Raw genomic sequence first — 24,783 nt, 5'->3', positions numbered from 1 at the left:
GTAATTCCAGCTGCAGTGGATATCACAGCATGTGCAGTACTAGATGTTGTTTCTCTTCAATGCTTTTCAGTTTGAAGAGGATAATTTTTGCAGATCAAATGCATGGGAGGTCTTTGGAGTTTGTGAAGATAACATTTAAGTGTCTCAGCATAAGTAGGTCAATTGTGGGTATGTACTAAATTTTGTGGGTGAGTGTGTGTGTGTGTTTCTGACAACCAGTTTGTTAATATGAGTGTTTGTACATGCGAGTGTTGCCTCCAGAGACATTGAGTATACACATCTCCCGCATACTGTGTTTGTTTCTTTGCAGATTTAATGGTTGTCTGTGAACAGATAATTATTGCATTGTCTCTGTATACCAATATCTACCAAACTGGCTGCGGAGAAATTGGGAAACTGCATATCCATGATGTCAAATCCTTTATTGGGTAAGCTTCAAGGGTGAGGTGTATGAATGGTTATTCGGCAGCTGACTAATGGTACTTTTGGGACTAGAGATGAGGCTAGAATTGGCTATATAATATGAATTTTAAAAGACAGTGCTCCTGAATGTGCAAACTAGCTAGTCTATGCTACTCAATGTGCAAGCTAGCTTGTGTATGCTACTCAACATGCAAAGTAGTTCCTATACATGCACCAAATGACTGGTGCCATTTCAGATGTGGTTTTATTGTGAAATCTGGTTTCTAATTGTGTGTGTCTATACAGGGCACTGCATAATGGCCAGTGGTGCACAAGTGTGCCAAATTTATACAGACACTTGAAACTATCTTCTAAGCCATCTGGCCAATAAAAAAAACTACACTTACAGCTTTCTTATAATTTTTCCAACTCAGATAGACTAGGTCACCCCCTACTGCTACTAGATTGACTATACCAGTACTCTTAATGTAAAAACACAAAATCGATTGCTTGAGAGTGTAATGCTACCATAAAACAGTGTAAGTAAACTACCTGGCCAAGGGAATTTTAAAAATTACAAAATATTTTTAATATGATATAAAGTACAAAATCAAAAAAATAAAGCACTTTAAAACAGTTAACTGAATTGCAAAATAATAAAATATATATCTTATCTGCTAAGGATGAAGCAGGATTAATTCAAGATGCTCTCGGAGTGTAGCAAAGGTGCCAAGTAGATGGGAGTTCTTGAAAATTGAGCAGGAGACAAGTTGTAGTAAAGGAAGTTTACTCAGAGCAATATTGGTTTCATGGGTGTGCACTCAGTATTATGGGTCTGTGGAAAATAACGGGTGGGAACATTTGTAAATTGCTTACACAACTGAAAATAACAATGAAAGAGGGGAGAAGAGAACTTTGAAAGTCAGATTTCCATAACAGGCAAAAGCTAGAGACACAGCCTTTAAGATGTGCAACCAGGAAAGAGTGGGAGGGATAAGGAAAGGTTCAAGCTAAAGGAAGCTAACTACTAGTCCTATGACTCTGAGCAACATGTCAATGACTTCAGGATGGTTAGCATTTCAGAAACTGTAGCTTGTCTCCATGGGAGGGAGGCAAAAAGAACACAAGAACTGGAATGCAACTCCAAGCAGGTAAATGATGATGAATTGAGATAGAAGGGAAAATGGTGGGACAAGGTAAGAGCTTCAACTATATGAGTAGTGTGGCAGTGAGGAAGAGAACTCTGAATGAGGAGGTAAAAGGTAGAATCAGAGCAGTGCTGCTAACTACTGCAGAATGTCAGGGATACTGAATGGCAGAAGAATGCCAAAGAAGCTGAAAAGCAAGGTGAACAAAACAGTGGTGCAACCATTACTTCTTTATGGTACAGAAACCTGGGAATTAAAGGAAGAACAGTTGAGGAAGCTAGAGGTGATGGAGGTGACATGTCTGATTCTAATGGCAGGATACCCACTGTGGGAGAGAGAGAAAACTGAGGACATCTGAGAAGAAGCCAAAGTAGCTCCAGTTGCAGAAATGGTTAAAGAGAACAGCTTACATTGGCCCAAGCAAATGTGCAGAAAAATAGAAGATAATCTAGTGAAGATAGTTTGAGACAGTCAGGAAGAAGGTAAGATGAAATGACAGCATCCAGTACAGAGGTAGATTGATTGTACTAACCCTGTGACAGTCAAGTATAGGTGTCAAAGAAGGTTGAAGTGTGGCATTAAATCAAAAGAGTTGACAAGACAACCTAACTCCATGTAGAAATATGGGAAAAGGGGGTTGATGATAATAATGATTAAATAAATATGGAGGCACATGTGCAGAATAGCAGAAGATAATATAGTGAAGAAGATTTTGTACAGACAGGAAAAAGGCAGGGAGAAATGAGAGCATCCAGCAAAGAAGTGGATGGATTGTGTGAGAGAATTTTGCAACAGTCAGGCATGAGTGCTGAAGAATGTAAAACTGTGGCATTAAAGTGAGAGAGAGAGAGAGAGAGAGAGAGTAACATTTAATATGACAGCCCAACCACATGTAGAATAATGGGAAAAGGGGGGCTGATGATGATTATCAATATATAGATACTTTATAGTAAACAGACAATCAACTTTGTTTGGAGGTGGGAAAAAATGGCATACTCAGAGGAAACTTACAAAAACATTGAGAAGAACATGCAAGCACCACACACTATGACTGGATATAATGAAAAAATCCTGGAAACTAAAGTTGTGAGGTAAAGATTGTAACCTCCAAAGCCAATATGTTGACCCTACATAAAGAAAATGTTAGGTATGTACCTTTAATGTTGGAGTTGCTGACTAAGAGCATGCATTAGCTAATGGCCATAACTTAATTCTTTGAAATTTACTAGAGTGATTAAAATGGTTTCTTTTTTTTTTCTTCAGAAGAAGAAAGATGTACATTTCATATTGTTTCAAACTGGAAATCTCATTATATATCTGAAGCATAGTTGTGTTATGAAATGTGAATAAAAATAAGATGTTTTCCTGAGTTAAATGATTACAAAACATGCATATTTGGCATTCTGCTACCTGTCATCCCTAACAGCCATTAGAGAATGAATTATGCTGTGCATTGCCAAACATCCTGCTGTGTTGTTCTGACTATATCATATGAATGAATAAGCGCTCTAGAAATGTTTTCAGTTGTAGATGGTGCCAAATTTTGGCCAGAATGCATTTTGAAATTGACAGAATGAAATATTTGTAAAACAGTCGGTTGAAACCAAAGTGGTACGTTTCAGTTCTCTTAGAAAAATAAATATAAAACATATCAAATATAAGAATAATTAAAGACGTTGGGACTTCAGTCCTAAAAGAATATGTATGTCTATGTAGAAGTGATATATATCTGTATATATATATATATCTATATATATATATATATATATATATATATATACATATATATATATATATATATATATATATATATATATATATATATATATAGGTATAAAAACAATTTACATTATTTTTTTATTAAAATTAAGAATGCAGCTAATCTTTTGTTTTTAAATGAAATAGCCTGATATATGGGTGTTTTAATAGTAGATTATCATTCCATTTTGGAGACAAGAGCATTTTTATATTGGAAACATCCATAGCCAAAATCAGTCAGTTACTTGGGTAAATTTAGTTCAAGAATGGTCAGTAGTAAATGGGTTAATCCAGCAGAAGAAGACCAGTTTGCTGTTTTTATCTCTGCACCACGATCTGAAAACCCATTCTGTTTCTCTGCCCCAAACTTACTGAAGAAGCCCTTATTATATCATTGACTTCTAATGCATTAATGATATTATGGACAAGATAATATCCAGCCTTCTGATGCTATGCAATAGGTTAAACTGCCCTTGTCTCTCTTTTGTCTGCTAATGATTTGCAGTAGATTTTTATGATGCCGAGGTGCCAGCTCGGCGCCCAACCTTCAATGAAGGCATGCCCATTTACGCATGTCTTTTGAATGCCACTCGACCACGGGGAGGCCATGAAGACTCCACACAGAAGGTGCTCCAGCTGAGAATCAAATGTGAGAACCTCTTGCTGTGAGGAGACAATGCTACCGCTACACCACCGTGGCTTTAATCACCCATAATCCTGTTGGTATTGTCTGTTGCATTTTTGCTGTGTTTCCCATAGTTTATTACTGCAGTTGTAATCACCCTAAGTTCTTTTCCCTGACTCATTGACTTTGTCACACCTACATCAGTTTATAACATCACACGGCAGTTGCAGCTCAAGTGTAACACCTAATATGTCCTGACACTGAATCCTAGCTTCCGTCTTCTGCCTCATGCATATAACATTCTAAAGTCTCTCATGCTCTCTTTCTTCCATTTTTTACTGTTTCATGTCTTGTTTTCTTTTCTGTAGACTAAGTGTTTTTGGCAGCAAACATACTAACTAGCAAAGGTTCCTTGACTAACATCTGAGTCACCCCTAAATTTCTTTTGACAATATTCTCATTCCTGTCTTCTATTTTCTTCCATCTATCTTTCCATTTATTTTCCTACCCACTCATTTTATCTTGCTTATCAGCATTCTATGTTGTTAGGATGTCCTGTAGTCTAAATGTTTAGAATCAGCTGCATGTCTGCTTACCATGTATATCATCAGAGGTAAAACTGTTCCCATCACTAGGCATAAGAGGTTATTTCCCTCAGAAATATTAGTAACATAGGCAGATCTTTCTTTCCTCTTTTATCTTTGAGAAGATGACTAATGAAGTAGCTGTGTGAAATGTATGTATCTGCTAATTTCTTCTGACAATAACTTCTGTGTTTGCATGTAATTAGCAATCATTAAGTCATCCAAGTGTGCTTATTAATTCCCTGTTTAATGGTATTTTTTGCACACTGCATACAGTGCAATATGTGTGTGTGTGTGTGTGTGTGTGTGTGTGTGTGTGTGTGTATACATACATCTTTTTGCAAAGTATGTTTGGTCAAACACTGCTTATTTAACTTCTCTGAAGTCATTCCTCACTCTAAACTGTTTTAATTTTATATGCTTTCTGTATAATTTTTTTGGTATTTTTCCATTAAACCCCTACCACTTCGCCCTGCTGTGTTTTGCCGGTATTTCATCGGCAGTTTGGATTGCCTTCTTTCCTGCAAAAGTGACGAACATGACATAAAAAGAAATACACCTTTATTTCCTTGTAACAGCATGTGATTCTAATCTGGCAGCAGCTGAACTTGGTCTCAGCTTCTTTCCCAAAGGCATGATAGCTAAGCAAAGTCCAATGCGTATCTAGAAGGTAAAAACAAAGCAGAAGAAAAAATAAATAAATAAAAAAGGGCGGCTGAATATTACTTGTGTCCCTTTTCACTTAGTTTCCAGACACGATTTCCTGCAACTTTCAGATCTGAGCTGCAATGTACAGCAACAGATTGACACATGCAAGCTACCATTTCTGTTTGCCTCAAAGGCGCCTTGTTGAAGACAAACCACCTGCTACGTGGGTAATGGGTGTAGCTAAAGTCCAACTGGGATACCACCGAGTAAATTATATATATATATATATATATATATATATATATATATATATATATATATATATATATATGTGTGTGTGTGTGTGTGTGTGTGTGTGTGTTTTCTATCAGTCCAAACAACAATGCATTGAACTACTATATGAGGAAATACCAGCAAAACACAGCAGCAGGAAGTGGTAGGGGTTTAATGGAAAAGTACCATTTTTTTGAAATTCATGAAATTTGGATCATTTTAATAATTCTAGAAAATCACAACTGGCTCCTCACATGACTTAGCAGTTTTTTTATATAAAAATTGTATTTAAACTATTGTTTTTACTAAGTAAAAGAACTTAAAACAGATCTCTTTTGTATTTCAGGTTCTAGAATCAAGCAGTAGACAAAAATATGTCATTTCCATTACTGGACACCTGACGGATATTTTCTTGAAATGATAGGCAGGCATCTCTGTGCTCATGAAATATTCTGGGTTAAAACAGGTAGGTTCTGTAAAATCTTTCCTTGCATCATACTAATAACAGAAAAAATCAATACCATTTTAAAACTTGCTTTACTTAAATTTGTAATGCATATTTTCATATGGACAAAGTCACAGATGACTTAAAAGTGTTCCACTAAAATGCCTACAATCTCATTCATACAGTAAAGAATTTGATTCGACTGATGTTCCATTACATGGTTTGTTGACTATCATTAAAAGAAAGAAGAAACAAAACCTTTGTATATCTTTTAAAATCATTTTATCAATGCTGTTTTCTTAAATATTTCCAGTGGAGGTTTACAATTAGAAAAACATGCAACGTGTGAGGGATACGTTTGTAATTGTACGAAAGTAACTGGCCATCTTAAAGATGCATATATGCAGTTGGTTGTTTATGAATGCATGCAGATCATCTGCATGCTTATGAGTAAATTAAACTGACTGAATAAAAATTGCACTTGCAAGTGCTTGTTTTTATCTAGTATTTCAAAGTCTGATACACTACTAGTTTAAAAATAATATCCATTTCATAGGTAGTATAAAGAATAATATGAATGAAAAAGTCTTACATCTTTGGATTAATTTTTCTTCATTTTTTGACAAATTGCATTTTTGCTGTTTCACGCTAAGCAGAGAAAAGAAATAATACAAATCATAGTAGGGCAAAACTTCAGCAAACATTTTCTCGAGATTAAGTAATGCTACTAAATATATACTGCATTGGAAAGACAGTTGGTAAACCTATCACGAGCAGTGCAAGTTCCTGAGGAAAAAAAAAGTCTGATGAAGAACAGCAAATCTTTTTTCACAGTTGTCTTCAGTAAAGAATCAGTGTAAATGATAATTAGATGTAGGAATAATGCAGTGGACATTTTGTATACATTTTGTTTCTTGGAATTCCACAGCAGTCAGCTGCTTGCACATCTTAAACTAACCAATCAGACCACTGCAATACTAGTCAGCAACATGTTAAAACATCATCAATGTCCTCCCAAAGTATGTTATAACTAGAACTTTGGACAGCACTGAAAGAAAACTGAATTTGGTGGTTGGTGCACTTAACCCTTAACAGGACTGCTAATTTAATAACTTTCTTATTGAGATGTTATTAATTCAGGGAAAGTAGTAATTCAGCAAAAAAATAGACTATTAAAAGGAAGGGATGCAAGACAGACTTTGACAGATACTGACAGATTTAATAAACCCACAATTGAAGGAAGGACGGGGATACTGAATATAAGTGTAACAGAGAGGTGATATTATTTAAGCAAATGTAAATGTGATCAAAGAGATGATATATAGATGAAGTTTCAAAAAATCTCATGGTGAATTTACTGGAACTGATAAATTAAACTGCAACATTCTATACCTAATAGCAGACAAAACATGGTTGTGCAGGAAGTTTTGATAAATAATGGAGTATGTGCTAGAGGATGTGGGCCAAAATCTGATGTATATGTCCTTAAGGGAAAGAAGAAAAAAGCAGGTGCTGGCCATCACGCTGAACACCTTCAAAACTTTCATTGAAAAAACACAATTAAAAACACAGGAATGAGCATGTTCGGGACCAAGCCCTTCTTCAGATAACTCAAATGAAACTGCAGTTTTTATATAGCTCTTCATTTAACATTCAGTACCACACCCTCCTTTTCTTTAGTGCAGGTCTTAAAGGGATAACCCCATTTAAACCTGGGGTTTTGTATGCTGCTAGCGCAATGATCCATTTAGTTTCATTCAACTCTGCCTCATTAATCAAATCACCTCCCCTTTTGTTTTTATTTACACATTGTATAACCATAAACTTAAACTTACGATTTTCATACTTAGAAATGTGCTGGAAAAGTGCATTATGTTCATGTTTTAATCTTACAAAGGACAAATAGTTCAAAATTCTGTTTTTCAGCATGCAGTTAGTTTTTCCTACATAGAATGAGCTGCAGATCTGTAGTAGTTATGAATAAGAGTTTCTATCAGAGAAAAGTCTTACAACTGCTACAGGATAAACACACTTTTACATGTATATCCCCTATAATGGTTAATCATATAGCTGGCAGGGTAAAGCAAAGGTTTACAGAATTAAAACAATTGGGGCTAATGTCAGAGGACACATTTTTATGGATAGAACATCCAATGGTGCTTATATTCAAGGTACTACCCAAGATACATAAAGATCTGGTTGACCACCCCCACCCCCCCTCACTGAGACCTATCATCTCAGACAGGGTTTGAGTCACAGAGAATGTATCCATTTGGATAGAATGTAAATTGAAAAAGTATTAGATAAATTTCCCAGTATACTAAAGGGTACAGGAGACTTAACATTGTTCTATGAGTATATTATATGGAATGAAGGACAGAACTATATTATTGTTACACTAGATGTGAAGAATGTATTTACTGTCATTAGCAATACCTATGGCATATCAGCCATAGAACACATACTATCACAAGAAGCTAACTTTCAGCTTGATAACATTAGGCTGATAAGTGAGCTGTTTAAAAATAGTGTTGGAAAATAACATACTTATGTGTCAAGATGCATGTTATCACCAGAAGCATGGGGTGGCTATGGGCATCCCCTGTACTAACACTTACACAAATTTAGTGTTGGCTTACTGGGAGAATGAAGTTATATATGGAGGACAACATCCATGGAAGGTACTTATCTTAAAGGAGGAAAAGTCACAGATATTCATGAATAATTAAAAATCTTGATCTAAGATAAGAGCTTTGAAACCACAATTTTGCATACAGTGTGTAATCATTGTGGCCATACAGCCTTCTTGGCAATAGGATAAACAACTGCATGCTATTTAACTGCAATTATCACCATGGAAGTTACAGCTGTCAACACATATCCAGGCATAGTTTCATAGGTGTGTACTAGGCTATTGGCCCTGGGGCCCTTACAAGCCTAGCCCATAGGATTACCCTGGCATTGTGCCACCCGGCCTTAGTTCCCAGTGCCTTTGTCGAGTAAAGCCACTGGAGTGATCCCTGGGGTAAATTTTCTATTTCCCATCCACTCATCAAGATTTCTCTTGAAGAGGGCCATTGAGGTGCTCTGCTTGGCTTGTATGGGAAGTCTTTTCCATAGTATGGGTAGTCTTTGGGTTATGAACCTGTCCCTCCAGCATGTTCTGTTGATTGTGGTAATGAGGTTGAGGTCTCTGGAGTGTGTGGTGTGGAGGGATTAGTATTTCTTTAGATGTAACATTTCTAACAGAGCTGGGTGAGACATGGCTTTGTAAGTCAAGTAGAGATTGCCTCTAAGTAGGCGATATGCAACAGAGAATAGTTGGAGGTTTTTAGTCTGTTGATATAAGACAAATGTTTAAGGCCTAGGAATCTCTTTATGAAGTACTTTTGTGGCCTCTCCAGCTGTTGCAGGTGTTTAGTGAGTTACATGCCAAATGGGTCATTGGACTCAATGATTGGCCTAATGAGAGAAGAGTAGAAGGAGACAATGACCTCTTTCTTTCTGGATGCAAAACCCTTAGTAATGAGATGTGCCATATAGAAGGCCTTTCTGACCACAGTGGCAATGTGGTGGTCAAAAGAGAGGTCGCTGCCAACCTGTATTCCCAGATCTCCTGCAACACCATCTGTGTTCAGTGTACTACCATTTATGTGGTAATTCATGGGAATTGGGTTTTTCCCAAAGGGTTGATGGCACATTTGTTGGCATTGAGCTTAAGGCCATGGTTCTGACACCAGTCGTTGGTCTCACTGAGGCCTTTCTGTAGGATGTCAACATCACTTGGGGAGTTAATAATAGCTTCCAACTTGGAATCCTCTGTGAACTTTGTCACCCAGAGACCCTTCATGTTGGCCTGGACTTCAGAGAAGTAGATACCAAACAGGAGAGGACCCAGGACCAAACCCTGTGGGACCCCACTCATGACTGGTCAGCAGTCTGACTTGGAGTAAGCTACTTTTTCACTGCGGATTCTACCTGTGAGCCAGTTTGCAACCCACCTAGTGATATAGGGTTTGATGTCTAGCTTAGTGAGTTTTACTATGATTCCTGAGTGGAGAATGGCATCAAAGGCCTTGGCCAGATCAAGGGAGGCTATATGATCCACATTGCCTTCATCCACAGCTCTGGTGACTGACTCAAAGAAGTTGACTAAGTTGAGCAGGCATGATCTACCCTTCACAAAATCAAACCGTGTGAGATCCAGAGTTTGAAGATTCCCCATATCCTTGTTTATTAGGTCCATGATGAAGTGTTCAATAGCTTTGCATATCAGACTTGTCAGGCTAATGGGGTGATAGTTCCCATGATTTGAAGTCACTCCTCCTTTGTGGAGAGGGATGACTGTAGCAGTGGGCCATTTGGTAGGGACAAAGCCTGAAGTGAGGCTGTGATTGAACAGGGCACACAGGTGAGGTTCCTGTTCACTCTGGAGTTCATATAGAACAAAGCCAGGGATATTGTCATGTCCCATAAAAGCTGTATTCTTGGCCTTGGACAGTGCTGTTTTAAACTGTGCAGCAGTAATACTGGGTGTCTGGCAATCTACTGGTATTGTGATTGGTCCATTGGGGGGGGGGGGGGTAAAGTTGGCACTGAATTTGTCAGCCAGTATATTGGCAATATCTTTTGGCTTGGTATAGGAGGTACCATTTTGCAGTATCTCAGAGCAAATCTGAGTATTGCTGTCAAGATTCTTTACATAACTATAGAAGGGCTTGTGGTTTCCATTACTATCTGCTGCAATTCTGTTTTCATAGCAAACTTTAGAGGATTTGATGAGGGATATCAGCTTTTTGTTGAGGCTGATAAGGGAGTTTTTCCAGTCTTCGGACTTCACCTTATTCTGCATCAGTTTCCTTCTTCTGTTGTAGAGTTTGTTTATGGCAGAGGACCACCAGATTGGCTTCCTTTTTTGGAGAAAGCATCTTGGTTCTGTTGGATATGGAGAGATATATGCATTTGTGTACGTGTTCATACAGTGCATTGGTGTATGATTCAGCGGTCCGACAACTGATCACCATTTGCATGGGTGCCATGAAGTTAACCACCTCTGTTTTTGGGAGCCCAAAGTTAGCTTTGGTGAAGTTTTCCATGGTGGTTACTTGGGTCTATATCAGAACATCAAAGTATTAAAACTTTGAATGTTCTGATATCGAACACAATTCAGCGAATGCTAAGAATAGCGAAGCTGCAGAACAGCAAATTATTTCTTCGGGAAAGAATTCGGTTGGCCGTTTCTGTGGCTTTGCTTTTCTTAGCGCTGTGGTGGAAAGTTATGGGTTGAGTTCAGGTAAGTGTGCGATTGTTTGTACGTTAGGTTTAGGGGCGGGTTAAGTGAGTTAGGGTTAGGGCGCGGGTTAGGCGTGTGTGCAATAGTGACAGACCTTAGGGTTGGGGCGGTTTAAGTGAGTTAGGGTTAGGGCGCAGGTTAGGTGAGTGTGCGATAGTGATGGACCTTAGGGCTAGGGTTTGGGTTAAGGTAAGTGGGTAGATAGTAGTGCATGTTTAGTTTAGTGTAGCGTTCGATGTAGGAATTTAAGTGTATGTGTGTGGTTGCTGTTTGTTTGATGCTCTTGTGTTGTGTGCATGTGTTTCGGAGCAGCAAAATTTTTCCATGGGAAAAAATTCACTGTTCTGAATGTTTGATATTTTCATGTTTAGATGTTTTGGGGACGATGAAATAGTGTTCGCTATTTTCATCTTTCGATAACATGATATAAACGAGGTTACTTTTGGGGGGATGGATTTCCAAGGTAATTAGTTTGTGATCGGATCTAACTATTGGTATAGAGCAATGGTTGCCCACGTTAATAATGACCAGGTCAAGGATGTTGCTACCTCTAGTGGGGATAAGAACGAGCTGGTCCATGGCATTGGAAATATTGGGCAAGTGTATAGGTACATGAGTAGTTTTCCCAGTTAATGGGGGGGTAGTTGAAGTCGCCCGGTATAAGAGTGTTTGGATGGGCCCTAATATTCTCCAGGGTGCTTAGGAACGTGGAGTCTGAGTCTTGGGACATGGTTGGGAACCTATAGCAGGCTACAACCTGAACTGCTGTCTTACTCAATTTTAACTGCACCTGAGGTATCCCAGATGAGTTATGTTTGGCTACTAGTATGGGAAGCGTTTGCCTCCTTTATGAATATGGAAACACCACTGCCTTTGGAGGTTCGGTCCAAGTTCTGGGGCTAAAGGTGTGGAATGAGTTATAACCTGGTAGTGCAGGGGTGCTTTCTGCTGCCTTGAACCAGGTCTCTGTTACTGCACAAATGTCAAAGTTCTCCATATTAAAGAGTGCTTTGAGTGAGTGCATTTTGAGATTTAGACTTCTAGCATTGAGTAGCATGATCCTCAGATTGCATTTGTTTGTAGCTGTTATGGTGGTAATTTGGTTTTGGAACACAGCCTTAAAAAGGCACTATAGGGGTGGCAAGAGCATTGGCCAGTATCCAGAAGCTCAAGGGAGACAGATGCAGGCCATCTCTGACAAAGCATCGAGGTCTGTCAGTCATGTCATCCCAGGCAGACAGATATTGGATCCCCTTAGAATGACATCAGAAACTTAGCCAATTGTTGAAATCAATAATTTTGTGCTTGTAATGTGGTATCATTCTGGGTGATGGTAGGATGCTGCTCAGGGCTAGGGTCATACAATGTTTCTGGTAATAGGTCAGGATGTTGCACATTTTTAACTACAGTTAAAGCCTTTAGGTTTTGGAACTGTCAGCATCAGTATATAATTTGAAGGATGGGAGATTATTATAGCAATCTTGATATAATCAGAGCAGATGCTTCTGCTGTGAATATATCTTCAAGGTTGCCATACTAAATGATGACTATATAGTTAATGCAAGCTTTAATCTACAAGACATTATTTAGGAGCCAAAGATGGTGTTCATCTCTTGTAGTCTATGAATACATTACTTGCCCAATGGTTTTAAAATACAAAGTTGTTAATGAGTAGTTTTTGGAGCAAAAGCAAAGTTCAGCATAGAACAAAAAAGATGGAAATTATTGTTGTACTTAAAAATTAGCCCCACCTATATGACAAGTCTTCCCCTTCAGCAACCCTATAGACACATTTGTTCCTCCTAAGAATGTCAGCCTCTACTTCATTTATTTCCCTAACTGGTCGAATCCAAGTGATTGTAGTGGTCAGAATTTTTATTTATGTCTTAAATCCCTCTCCATGCTATTTCATTGACTTCTATGAAAAGGGCTTGCTTTTGTTTGGGGACTATATCCTAGGATCTGTATATGTGGCAACGCCCCCCACCCCCACCCCAGATGGGCAAGCTAATGCATTACCCATCTTTCCCATCACCATCTTGTCAGATCTTACAGATGCATGCTCGGACAGATTCCACAAATCTTAATCTTGTTCTGATAAAAAAAATGTGTAGTGGGGCTATAAGTAAAACTTAGTTCACAGTGATTTACACTACCGACTTTCTTATTTCCAGATTTATTAAAGTAGTAGAACTCTCTTGACACAGAAAAAGACACAGATATTGTAATTGTTTTTGTTAAAAACACTTTCTAGATTACAAACATTATTAATTCAGCACACTTGTATATAAAATGGATAGTACTGCTATCATAGTCAACATCTTGCATGCATACATAAAACCTGGGGTTGTACATAAACCCCAGTGACATCCAAGATACAGAACTGATAAAGCTAACAATAATTATGATCATGCCTGATAAATCATACATGGTACTTGTAGAACTTTTAGACATTACTCACACAGACTGGCACAAGATTAATGCTGCAAAGTCTTTCAGCGCTTACTTCCTTAAAGAGAACCACAGATTAGTATTATTGCTGTGAACTGAACACAATACTTTGGAAATGTATTTTATTTATTTCCATGTGTTAATCAAGCTAGAAAACTCACTGCAGTAGAACATTTTCAGGTTCATCCTGAAAGAATCATTCCAAGACAAGAATACAAAGTTAATACAGTGGTTAGATAAGGAGTACATACAAATGATACACATTCAAATAATTTCATGTAGGCTGGTATCATGCAATGATAGAATAAAATGTTGGACAATCAGCATTCATCATACATGCAAAATACACAAAAATGTAAGAAACTATGGAAGACTGGAATTCAGTGTATAAAAGTAACAGATTTATTTAAGGGCACACAAAGTAAGGTATGAGTGTTGGGTCAGAAAATGGCAAGTTATGTTATACTACCAGTAATGAAACACGTGCATTTGGATTGTTGGAACAGATGCTGTTTCAAGGTACTGGCTTCTTGTAGAGTTGTATGGATGGGCTACCAAGTTTATGGGGATAAAAATAGAGAAGGAATGGTTACTTTTGTGAAATTTGTTTCTTGGGGTAGCAGGTGTGGTTGTGTCTTGTCAGCTCTCTCTTTAAGATGCAATGAAGGATTATTTTTGGTGAGTCTGCTTGAAAAGGTGGGGAAGGAGGTTTGGTTGAGTAGTTTATAGAGGAAAGCTGCAAGTAGCAAGGTGTTTCTTTATCTGCTGAAAAGCCAGTGGACCTTTGCTAGAATAGAAGTGTGATATTCTGGTTTGGGTGTAAGAGTATTGAATTTACAAATGTTATTAGTCATTATGACAAAGGGTCTTAGATTTCTGTAGGAAATGTGCATGTGTGTGTGTGTCTGTGTGTGCATGTGAGTCTGTAAACAGTGGAACTACTTAGGCTATTAGGATTTCTTTCCAATGACTGTTGTTTCTTTGGGAGATAGGGAGTGGGAAATCTTCCATGGACAGAAAAATAGAGTACATGTATGGAAAACTAGGCTTTGGTCTAACCAAACCCTGAGGTATTTGAAGGAAGTGATTGTTTCAATTGATGCATTGGAATTGTACTAAATGGTCCAGACACTTATAGGAGAAAAGAAAAGAAAATTAAAACATGCACTTTATGATTTTAAAAGGGAGTTACTAAGCAACAGGTTACACCTCCACAATTAATTAATCAGGAAGTGATAAAAGATCCAGCTAACACCCCTTGTGATACTATCAGAAGCTGAGTAGTCTAACATTGTGTTTGGTGTGTATGAACACCATATTACTAGGCCTGTGGAATTTAACTACAACTTCTTCTAATCATCCTGCTAATACTGTGGATGCAAGTGACATTACAGCTCTGGATCCAGTAGAAGTTCCAGTTTTTCAACACAGCTTTTTTATACAACCAAATGGAACCCTTTCCACTGCCCCCCCCCCCCCCCCCAAATGGAAGAGAAGTTTCAGACAGCAAGCAAGGAAGGAAATGGAGCAGTACCATGGAGGTACATTAAATAACTTATGTTCAGAAGCAGTAAATATTGTTTTTAGCTTATCATAATAGCAACTAACTGAAACTGAAATTAACGTTTTAAGCAAAGATTAGAACTTTGTACCTGCTGGCAGTGTTGATTTAGCACAAGCCTTAACTGAACTAAAACTGTTTGTAAGAAAGCGGAATGTAAAAGTGTTGTTCCAACAAACAGACTGTAATGAAACCAGAGCTGTTCAAAATCATGGAAGTAGTATGCTTATACCATTTTTGAATTCTATTGTCACTGTTTTTGAGAAGCTTGTTGAAAAGAAAATATGACTTGTATAGTCCTGATAGTAAAAAAGGTTTTCATAACTTAAATAAAGAAGGTACTATAACCTAGCACCAACAGTATGTAGTTATAATGCCTTCCACACATTTAGGCCAGCTTCTTCACAGGCTGGAACTAAAGTTGGAATTGTCTTTGTTTACATCAAATATAAATACACTTCAAGGCTGTTAAAATAAGACCATGCATTTGAGTGGCTCCATGTTCAAATCACCATAGGCAAAATTTAGTACCACTTCCTTGCCAGCTATAGGTCACACTGTATGACCCAGGAAACCCATACCATGTATTTATACTTATTAGAATCACTAACCATCAAACCCAATACCATATTCATGGGTGACTTTAATTACCCTACTATTAACTGGGAATCCTATACAACACCAAACGTACATGCACAGAGATTTCTGGATTTTGTAAACACAAACTCCCTGGACCAGATAGTCACTACACCAACCCAGTGAGCAACCATACTGGATCTGGTCCTCACTAATATGGGAGAGTGCTGTACACCTCCTATGGTAATGTCTTCCATGGTAAGGTTAGACCACAAAATGGTCTCCTTTGAAGTAAAACTAAAACCTGGACCCTCAGCTATACCGGGAATATTCAGAAACTATCCTAAGGCTAACCTCCTGCTATTAAGAAACTGGCACAATTTCAAGCCCCCATAAACCCTGAGAACACTGCTGCCTATGCAAAACTGTTCACAGAAACACTGTATAAGCATGTTAATAGCTGCAAAGAGGCAGCTGTACCCATCGGGAAGAAGTACAGAACTAACTCAAAAAACAAGCCACTCTGGTTTATTCACAAAACCAACAGGCTGTATAACAAGGAGGAAGAAAATCTTGACAAAAACTAGGAGGTGCAGCATCAAGCAGGATAAAAGTACTCAAACTCTGAGAACAAATAGTCTACCAAAGCCAAATCTGAGCTATGTTTGGTCTCCTAAGCCAAGAACAACCACAAAGCATTCTTTAGCTATGTCTGCAATCTCAAAGGCAATACACAAATGTGTGCAGAGTTCATTGTAAATGGAGCCACCTATACTGAGCCAGAATACACAGCAACCCTTCTGGCTGAATAAATTCAGCTCCACCTGTACCCCCCCCCCCCTCAACCTTCCCTCAGGAGATATCATCAAATATAATGCCACCTACTATCACTAGGGTACAAGTCCTTAATGCTCTCTCTAAGACCAAGAACCCTGCATCAATGGACACAGTCAATAGCCAGCTGGCTCACAGACAGGATCCAGGAAGTTAGAATTGGGGAGTCCACCTATACAAAGAGGCCAGTCACAAGTGGAGTCCCTCAGGGATTAGTCCTTGGATTGCTCGTTTTTGGCATTACTTCTCAGAAGTAAAAACCAATGTCAGTGGTCTCTGGCTAAATTTCCAGATTGCAAATCAACAGCTGTCATTGAATCTCACACTGAAACAAATGATGTTCTTCGTCTACCATTGCTGCAGTCCTGACATATGGGTATTCCGCTGTCCACCATCGGCCCGAATACCAAAGGGCTAGAATCTGGCGTCGGTCATGGCGCTTGAGGCTGACATCAGTATGTGCCAGTACAAATGCGCATGACCGACGCCATACCCTCTGTCTTTCTTGCCGCGTGGTCCTAAGCAGAAGCAGTGTTTGCAAGTGCCGTTCGGCTTTCTGGAATTGTCGGTTTTCGAGTTTCAGACCGGAGACCAAGCTGGGCTAAGTACCCCGTTGGGGACACTTTTGTCTTTTTCTTGCCTCAGTATTACCGGCTGTCAGAAAAAGTTAATAACTGTATTTCTTGTGGGAAACAGATTCCTCATAGGGATTACCATTTACTCTGTATTCCTTGTTTGGGCCTGAGCACGGCGTTGTTGGGTGTCGCTTTTGTGCTGCCTTTGATGAGTGCACTATTACACGCCGCTTGGACTGTGCTAGGCTAGTGTTTGGTAAACGGTGCAATTATAACATGCCGTCGGATTCTCCGCCCAGTTCGGCTAAAACACGCAAGGAGTAATCCTTTGCGGTCCAAACAAGATGAGTCCATTGTGGACGCCGGTTCGGTAGAGCCACCGACTACTTCAACGGCTCCTTCTGACAGTTTAGCGGAGTCTCAAGGGGAGCCTTTGCTACTTCAGGAAGTGGCTTCTCCTGTTGTAGGCCAGGCTGAAGGGGCTTCTCATGTGTCGGTGGTTCCCTCCCCTCACAGAGTTTCTAGGCCTCCCCCTTCTCATAGTAAAAGCCTTTCTGAATCTAATTCTGCCCCTGCTGGTGTCTGTCCACAGGGTCCAGCTCCTAGAAAGCACACGTTAAAGGTGGCGGAGGATTTGATTACTTTAATTAGGGGTTCTATGCCTCCCCCTGAGAAAAGGCCCAGGGTAGAGCCAGGGATAGAGGGTCTGGATCAGTCTTCCAATGACCCTGATTCTTCTGTGGAAGAGCTCCAGGATTTCCCTCCCTACTCTGATTCAGAGGCTGAGGATTCCCCTCCCTCTGCATCCCCTCCTGAAGATTTTTCTTTTTCTGAAACCTTGCATTCCATGAGGGAGCATTTTAAATGGGAAGGCCAGGATTATTCTGATTCTCGTAAAAGGCTTAGAGAATTCTTGTTTTTGCCTCAGCATAGGCCTTTGGCTATTCCCCCTGTATTGGATGTTGTTCAGGATGTATTTTCTGAGGCTTCTCTTAACCCTGACTCTTTGCCTCCTGCCCCTGCTAAACCAGATAGATACTGCAGGGTACCGGAAGCTCACTAGTATTTATACAAGAGTCCTAGGGCTGACCCAGACACCATTACTCAAGGCCCCAAGGGTGTCAGGGCTGCTGTGGTTAAGAATCCAGTTCCTTTGGACATGGATGCTAGAGCTCTGGATAGGTGGGGTACGAAGTTGTATACCTCTTCCGCTTTAGCTATGAGTGCTTTACATTGTCAAAATTATTTGCTGGGCCAATTGAAATGTAAAGTTGATGCTTTATCTGAAGGTATTGCATGTAAAGAGCTTCAGGATTTAGTGCATGTTTCAGACCAAGTTGGTAAGCATTCTTTGCAATGTGGTTTTGATGCTTTACAGGCTTCTTCCAGGGTGGCTGCTACTAGTTTAGTTGTTCGCAGGCATGCCTGGTTAAAAGTTCAGACGTTGTCAGAGCATGTTAAGGCTCGGATTATGGATGCTCCTTTGCAGTCTGATGTTCTTTTGGCCCTCCGGTTGAATCAGTTTTGAAATAATGGAGGAAAACGCTAAGTCTATGCAGACAGTTAAGGATTGTTTACAGTTTCAGCCCCCTGAGTTCAGTAGGAATTGGCCTACTAAAGGGTGGTCTTTTCCCTCTTCAGATTATCAGTCTAGGGGCAGGTCTAGGCGAGGTAGGGGTAGAGCTTCCTCTCAGGGCCCTGCTACTCCTAGGACTTTGGGTTCTTTTACCCCTTCTGCTGGGGAGGGCAGGGGTCAGTCCTTTCGGAAACAAACTCAATGACCTGCGTCTTCAGCTGTCTGACTCTGCCATGCTGGCAGCTCCTCTAGGAGGAAAACTGGGACTTTTTGCAAAGTATTGGCATTTGGTTACCCAGGACAATGGGTATTGGACGTTGTAAATCGAGGCTACAAATTTTATTTCCACACTTTCCCTCCTTTCAAAGGTATGCCAGATGTGCCTCATCAGCAAAGACTGGAAGCACAGGCAAAAAAAAAAATTTCTTCTCTGCTTCAGTGGAGGGCAATACAGGAAGTACCTTCTGCTGAAAGAGGCACAGGGTTTTATTCCCGTCTTTTCTTAGTGCCAAAAAAAGTAAATACTTGGAGACCAATTCTGGATTTGTCCATTCTAAACACCTTTTTGGAAATTCCAAAGTTCAAGATGTTAACGTTGCAGCAGTTGCTGCCTATGCTGGGCAGGGCTCATTGGATGGTAACTCTGGATCTCACAGAGGCCTATCTTCACATTCCTATCGGGCCCAGTTCCAGGAAGTTCCTGTGATTTCGGAATGGGAATTTGCATTATCAGTTCTCTGCATTGCCCTTTGGCTTGTCTACTGCGCCCAGGGTATTCACAAATGTCCTGGCTCCAGTAATTGCTTTTCAGACTACAAGGAATTCAAATTTATCCTTATCTGGACGACTGTTTGTTTCTGGCTCAAGGCAAGCAAGAACTTCTTCAACATCTTCACTATGTAATGACAGTTTTAAGATGCCTAGGGTATTCTGTGAACGAAATAAAGTCCAGTCTAGTACCCTCACAAGAGATGTGTTTTCTGGGTGTGAGACTGAATACAGCAACCCAGATGGCATTTCTTACCCTGGACAAACAAAGACATCTTCATCAATACTTCCAACAGCTTTCAGTAATGTCCAGGCTGACTGCAAGGACAGTCCTTCAAGCCTTAGGGTTCATGGCATCTTGTATTCTAGTGCTTCCCAATGCCAAACTGCATATGAGGAAGTTACAATGGTATCTCAAAAGCGTGTGGACTCAACACAGCCACGATTTAGACACTGTCATTCAGATTCTCCCTTGCATACAAAAAGAATTTCTGTGGTGGGCTCAGGAATGTCACCTAAACAAGGGACTCTCTGTGACCCAGCCAGAGGCATGTCAGATATTAACGACAGACGCCTCGGAGTCGGCCTGGGGAGCTCATCTCGAAGGAAAATGCATTCAAGACCTTTGGCCCCCAGAGCTACTTCATTTACATATCAACATGAAAGAGATGCTGGCAGTTCAATTTGCTTTGGAAGCATTCAAGAGCCTACTTCAATCAGGACTGGTGTTGATTCGAACAGACAACACAACAGTCATGTGGTACATCAACAAGCAAGGGGGAACCCATTCTTATCCATTGTGCAGACAAGCAATGCTAGTATGGGAAACTGCTTTAAAACTGCACATCACTCTTCGAGCACAGTTTCTGCCAGGAGTACAAAATTCTTTAGCAGATGTTCTGAGCAGACAGATTGTGGATCCTCGCGAATGGAAGTTGGATCATCAAGTGTTTCTGCAGTTGGCCATGGCTTGGGGAACTCCAGACATAGATCTGTTCGCTTCTCCTCTGACTTATCAACTGCCAAAGTTTTGCACAAGGCTATTTCATCCGAAAGCCTGGAAAATAGATGCACTATCCTTCAGCTGGAGAAACCTGCACGTGTATGCCTTTCCTCCTTTGCCTCTTCTTCCAAAGGTATTGTTGAAAGTCAGGAGGAAATGCCTCGCATGATTCTGATAGCACCAGATTGGCCTCGACAACATTGGTACCCTCTCTTAAGGAGTTTAATTCATGGGACACCTTGGCCATTACCACAGTTTCCTCACTTATTGACTCAGGCGGACAATCATTTTCTCAATATCAGGGTGCAATCTCTTTACCTGACAGCCTGGAGAATTCAGTTTTGAGGAAGGAAGGCCTGCAGCTTCCACAACAAGTTTTGGATGTTCTTTTGGAAGCAGGCGTCCTACTACTCGGAAAGTTTATGCTGATAAATGGAAGAGATTTTTTCTTTGGAGTGCAGCTCACGGCTTTGATGTTAAATTGCCTAACTTGAGTTGTATTTTGCAATATTTGACTGTTTTGTTAGACAAGGGATTGTCTTTCTCTTCTGTTAAAGTGCATGCTGCAGCTATTTCTGCTCACTATGAATGTGACCCTCCTTTGTTTTCTCGTCCATTGGTTAAACAGTTTCTTAGAGGGGCAAGGAATATAAGACCCCAGTAGAGCTCCCACTCCAGCCTGGGATCTTAATTTTGTTTTGGAGAAGCTGACTCTGCCTCCATTTGCACCTGCAACTACAGCTGAGTTGAAGTTGTTGTCTTGGAAGACTGCTTTTTTGTTGGCTGTTACTTCTACTCGAAGGGTCTCTGAATTACAGGCCCTCATGGCAGTAGAACCATTTCTGATTTTGCACAAGGACAGAGTTTCCTTACGTACTAATCCTACTTTTATGCCTAAAGTAATTTCATATGTGGCACTGAACCAATCTATACATTTGCCTACTTTTTCTGCTGACCCCCAAAATAAAGGGGTGAAAGTTTTGCATTCTTTGGATGTGCATAGGCATTTAAGATATTATTTGAGCAGAACCACAGAGTTCAGAAGATCTCAACAGTTGTTTGTTTCTTTTGCTTTGACTTCACAAGGGAAAGCTGTTTCAAAACACACTATCTCCAAGTGGATTGGCCATTGTATTGCTTTTTGTTATTCTCATCATGGGAAAGATGTTCCTGCTGGGATCAGGCCTCACTCTACTAGGGTTATGGCCACCTCTACTGCTTTTTTGAGAGGGGTAGCTGCTAAGGACATTTTGGAGACAGCTACTTGGAGTTCTGTACATACATATACTGAGCATTATCATTTACCTCTTTATTCTAGGTCTAGGGCTGGGTTTGCCACTGCTATTCTACAGGGCATGTTAGCAGCTCCTAATTCTATTTAGTTGGCCATCCTCCCTGTTTTCCGTTGCTCTGGGATTCTACCCATATGTCAGGACTGCAGCAATGGTAGACGAAGAACATAGTACAGTTTTGTACCTACCATAAATGTAGATGTTCGAGGATATCCATTGCTGCAGTCCAAGTTTCCCTCCCTCCTACCCCCTTATTTAGGTTTGGGTTTTGGGTGGTGTTTTTTGCATTCTGACGTCTGAGGCAAGAAAGACTGAGGGTATGGCGTCGGTCATGCGCATTTGTACTGGCACATACTGATGTCAGCCTCGAGCGCCATGACCGACGCCAGATTCTAGCCCTTTGGTATTCGGGCCGATGGTGGACAGCGGAATACCCATATGTCAGGACTGCAGCAATGGATATCCTCGAACATCTACATTTATGGTAGGTACAAAACTGTACTTTCTCCAGGAGGGGTTGACACAAACAACTGTTGTAAGAGCCATGGACTAAAAAATGCCAAGAAATGCATAATAGTATCCTTCGGAAGTCATCCATCCTTGGTAATTATCATATTAACAACACATCCATTAGAGTTGACCCAGTAGCCAGGGACTTAGGAACACACACACAGATAGTAATCTAGCCTTTGACCATCATGTGTCTACAGTGGTGAAATGTAACTTATAAACAAAGTTATGGCATCCAAGTCCAAGACGTCATTGCTCCACTGTATTTGGCATTCATCAGACCTATCACTGAGTAGAATACCTCCTTTGGTATGCACCTAACCAGGCATTTCCAACTGTTGGAATGTCCACAGAGGTTTCTCACTAAAGGAATACAGGCTGTAAGCAAAATGTCCTATGCAGACCACCTCACGGCCCTATCCCTGTATTGTCTCCTACAGGCTTTTGAGGGGAGATCGATGCCTGGCATACAGGGGATTGTCAGACCCCACTCTGGACTTCCTGCATATCCACAAAACAAACATCACCAGAATTTACCCATTCTAAAGGCTTAAACCTTGCCTGTGATATAAATAGGACCTGCTGGAGAGATAGGTATGTATCCGAGACTACTGTGTCTGTGGAACAGGCTCCTCCCCATCCATGTGAAGCAGATTTCCTCCCAAACCCAATTCAAGTGCAGCTTGAACAATGAGATGGGGAAAAAGGAAATCCATCCCTGGTTTGGCACCTATGTCATTAATAGACGCAACTTGTAAATGGTTCCTCTTCCAAACCCCTGCTTACACTTATCAAAGGTATCAGAACTTGTCAGAGATTTGGGATGCATTACTAGTCTTAAAAAGGCCCTTGTGCTAGTTAGCCTAGTGAACACCTATAAGCCTATAAGAGTATCAAGCAATACAGTCTTTATGTACAGATGAGAGCATTGTGGTTAAACCTGCTGACAAGGGAAGCGTTGTGTAGTACTGGATAAAGTTACGTATGTAAGCAAAATGTATCTTATGTTAAGTACTGTAGACTATAAGCGTATTAGTTTTGAAGAAGCAAAAAATGTTGGTAAATATGTAAAAATGCAGGTTATTAATATATTTAAAGCAGGGGCATATAACACAATATATTTTTGATTATTTACATGTTGAAAGACCTATAATAACTTTCATTTATGGTATTCTTAAGGTGAACAAAAATGCCTTAGCGATCCTTCATTACACCGCATTGTGTTAACAAGGGGGGGGGGGGTGACAGCCCATCTCTAGATACCTTGAAAATCAACTTAACCATGTGTTAATCACATCATAGACTTATTAAAGATACTGATAGGTACTAACTTTCCACACACAGTTACATAAGTGGACATTAGATCATACCACTCTTACTATATGGTCACCTTAGATGTTGACTCGCTTTTTACTTGTATCCCTAATAATGAAGATACAAGAATGGTCAGTGATTGTATTATATTCTGAGACAGCCTAGAGCTCAACATCCACCTGTCCTTGAATGACGCTTATACTATTAAACCAGAGTAAGTAGATAGGAGAAATAATGTACGATAGCATGACTTTGTACATGCATTTGTTCATATACGTGAATATATCTGAGGCTTTTTAATGTATGTATAGGGTGCTGTTAGAAATAAAGTACGATAGCATGACTGAACATGCATTTTTTCATATACATGAATATATCTGAGGCTTTTTAATACATATAGGGTGCTGTTAGAAATAAAGTAGGATAGCATGACTTTGTACATGTATTTGTTCATATACGTGAATATATCTGAGGCTTTTTAATGTATGTATAGGGTGCTGTTAGAAATAAAGTACGATAGCATGACTTTGTACATGCATTTGTTCACATACATGAATATATCTGAGGTTTTTTAATGTATGTATAGGGTGCTGTTAGAAATAAAGTACGATAGTATGACTTTGTGCATGTATTTGTTCATATACGTGAATACATCTGAGGCTTTTTAATGTATGTATAGGGTGCTGTTTTTATGTATACATGTACTATATGATTGTGTATAGATTTATATACGTTGTTTCCCAAGTATATTTTTAAAATACCTAGGCATTTAAATGTTTTAATTGTATAAAGGTTTAATGGATCATGTGACTTTTGCTATCTGCTTTTGTTTTATTAGATAAGGATGAGCATTTTACTTGTTTCTTATTCTGTTACTTCATACCTGAGGAAGCAGTTCTACTGTAAATGTTTTTACTAGCAGAATAAACAGATTTATTGCTACTCGTGGCTCTGGTACACTCTGATTTTGATTTTACTACATTTGTGAAATGGCCAGCTTTGCTGCCAGTTTCCTTATTTTTGCTGTACTTAATATAAGATGCGAGTTTATTAAGCTCTGTGAATCATTTAATAGAAAATTGATCTGGCTGCTAATTCTACAGTTCATGCTTCTGAAGTAATAAAAGCCAGTCTACTAATATTGAAC

This window comes from Protopterus annectens, chromosome 17.part0 (assembly GCF_019279795.1).
Source record: "Protopterus annectens isolate FY-2018-M chromosome 17.part0, PAN1.0, whole genome shotgun sequence".
NCBI classification, from domain to species: domain Eukaryota; kingdom Metazoa; phylum Chordata; order Ceratodontiformes; family Protopteridae; genus Protopterus; species Protopterus annectens.
The sequence above is the reverse complement of the archived record's forward strand: the minus strand, read 5'-3'. Positions refer to the sequence as shown.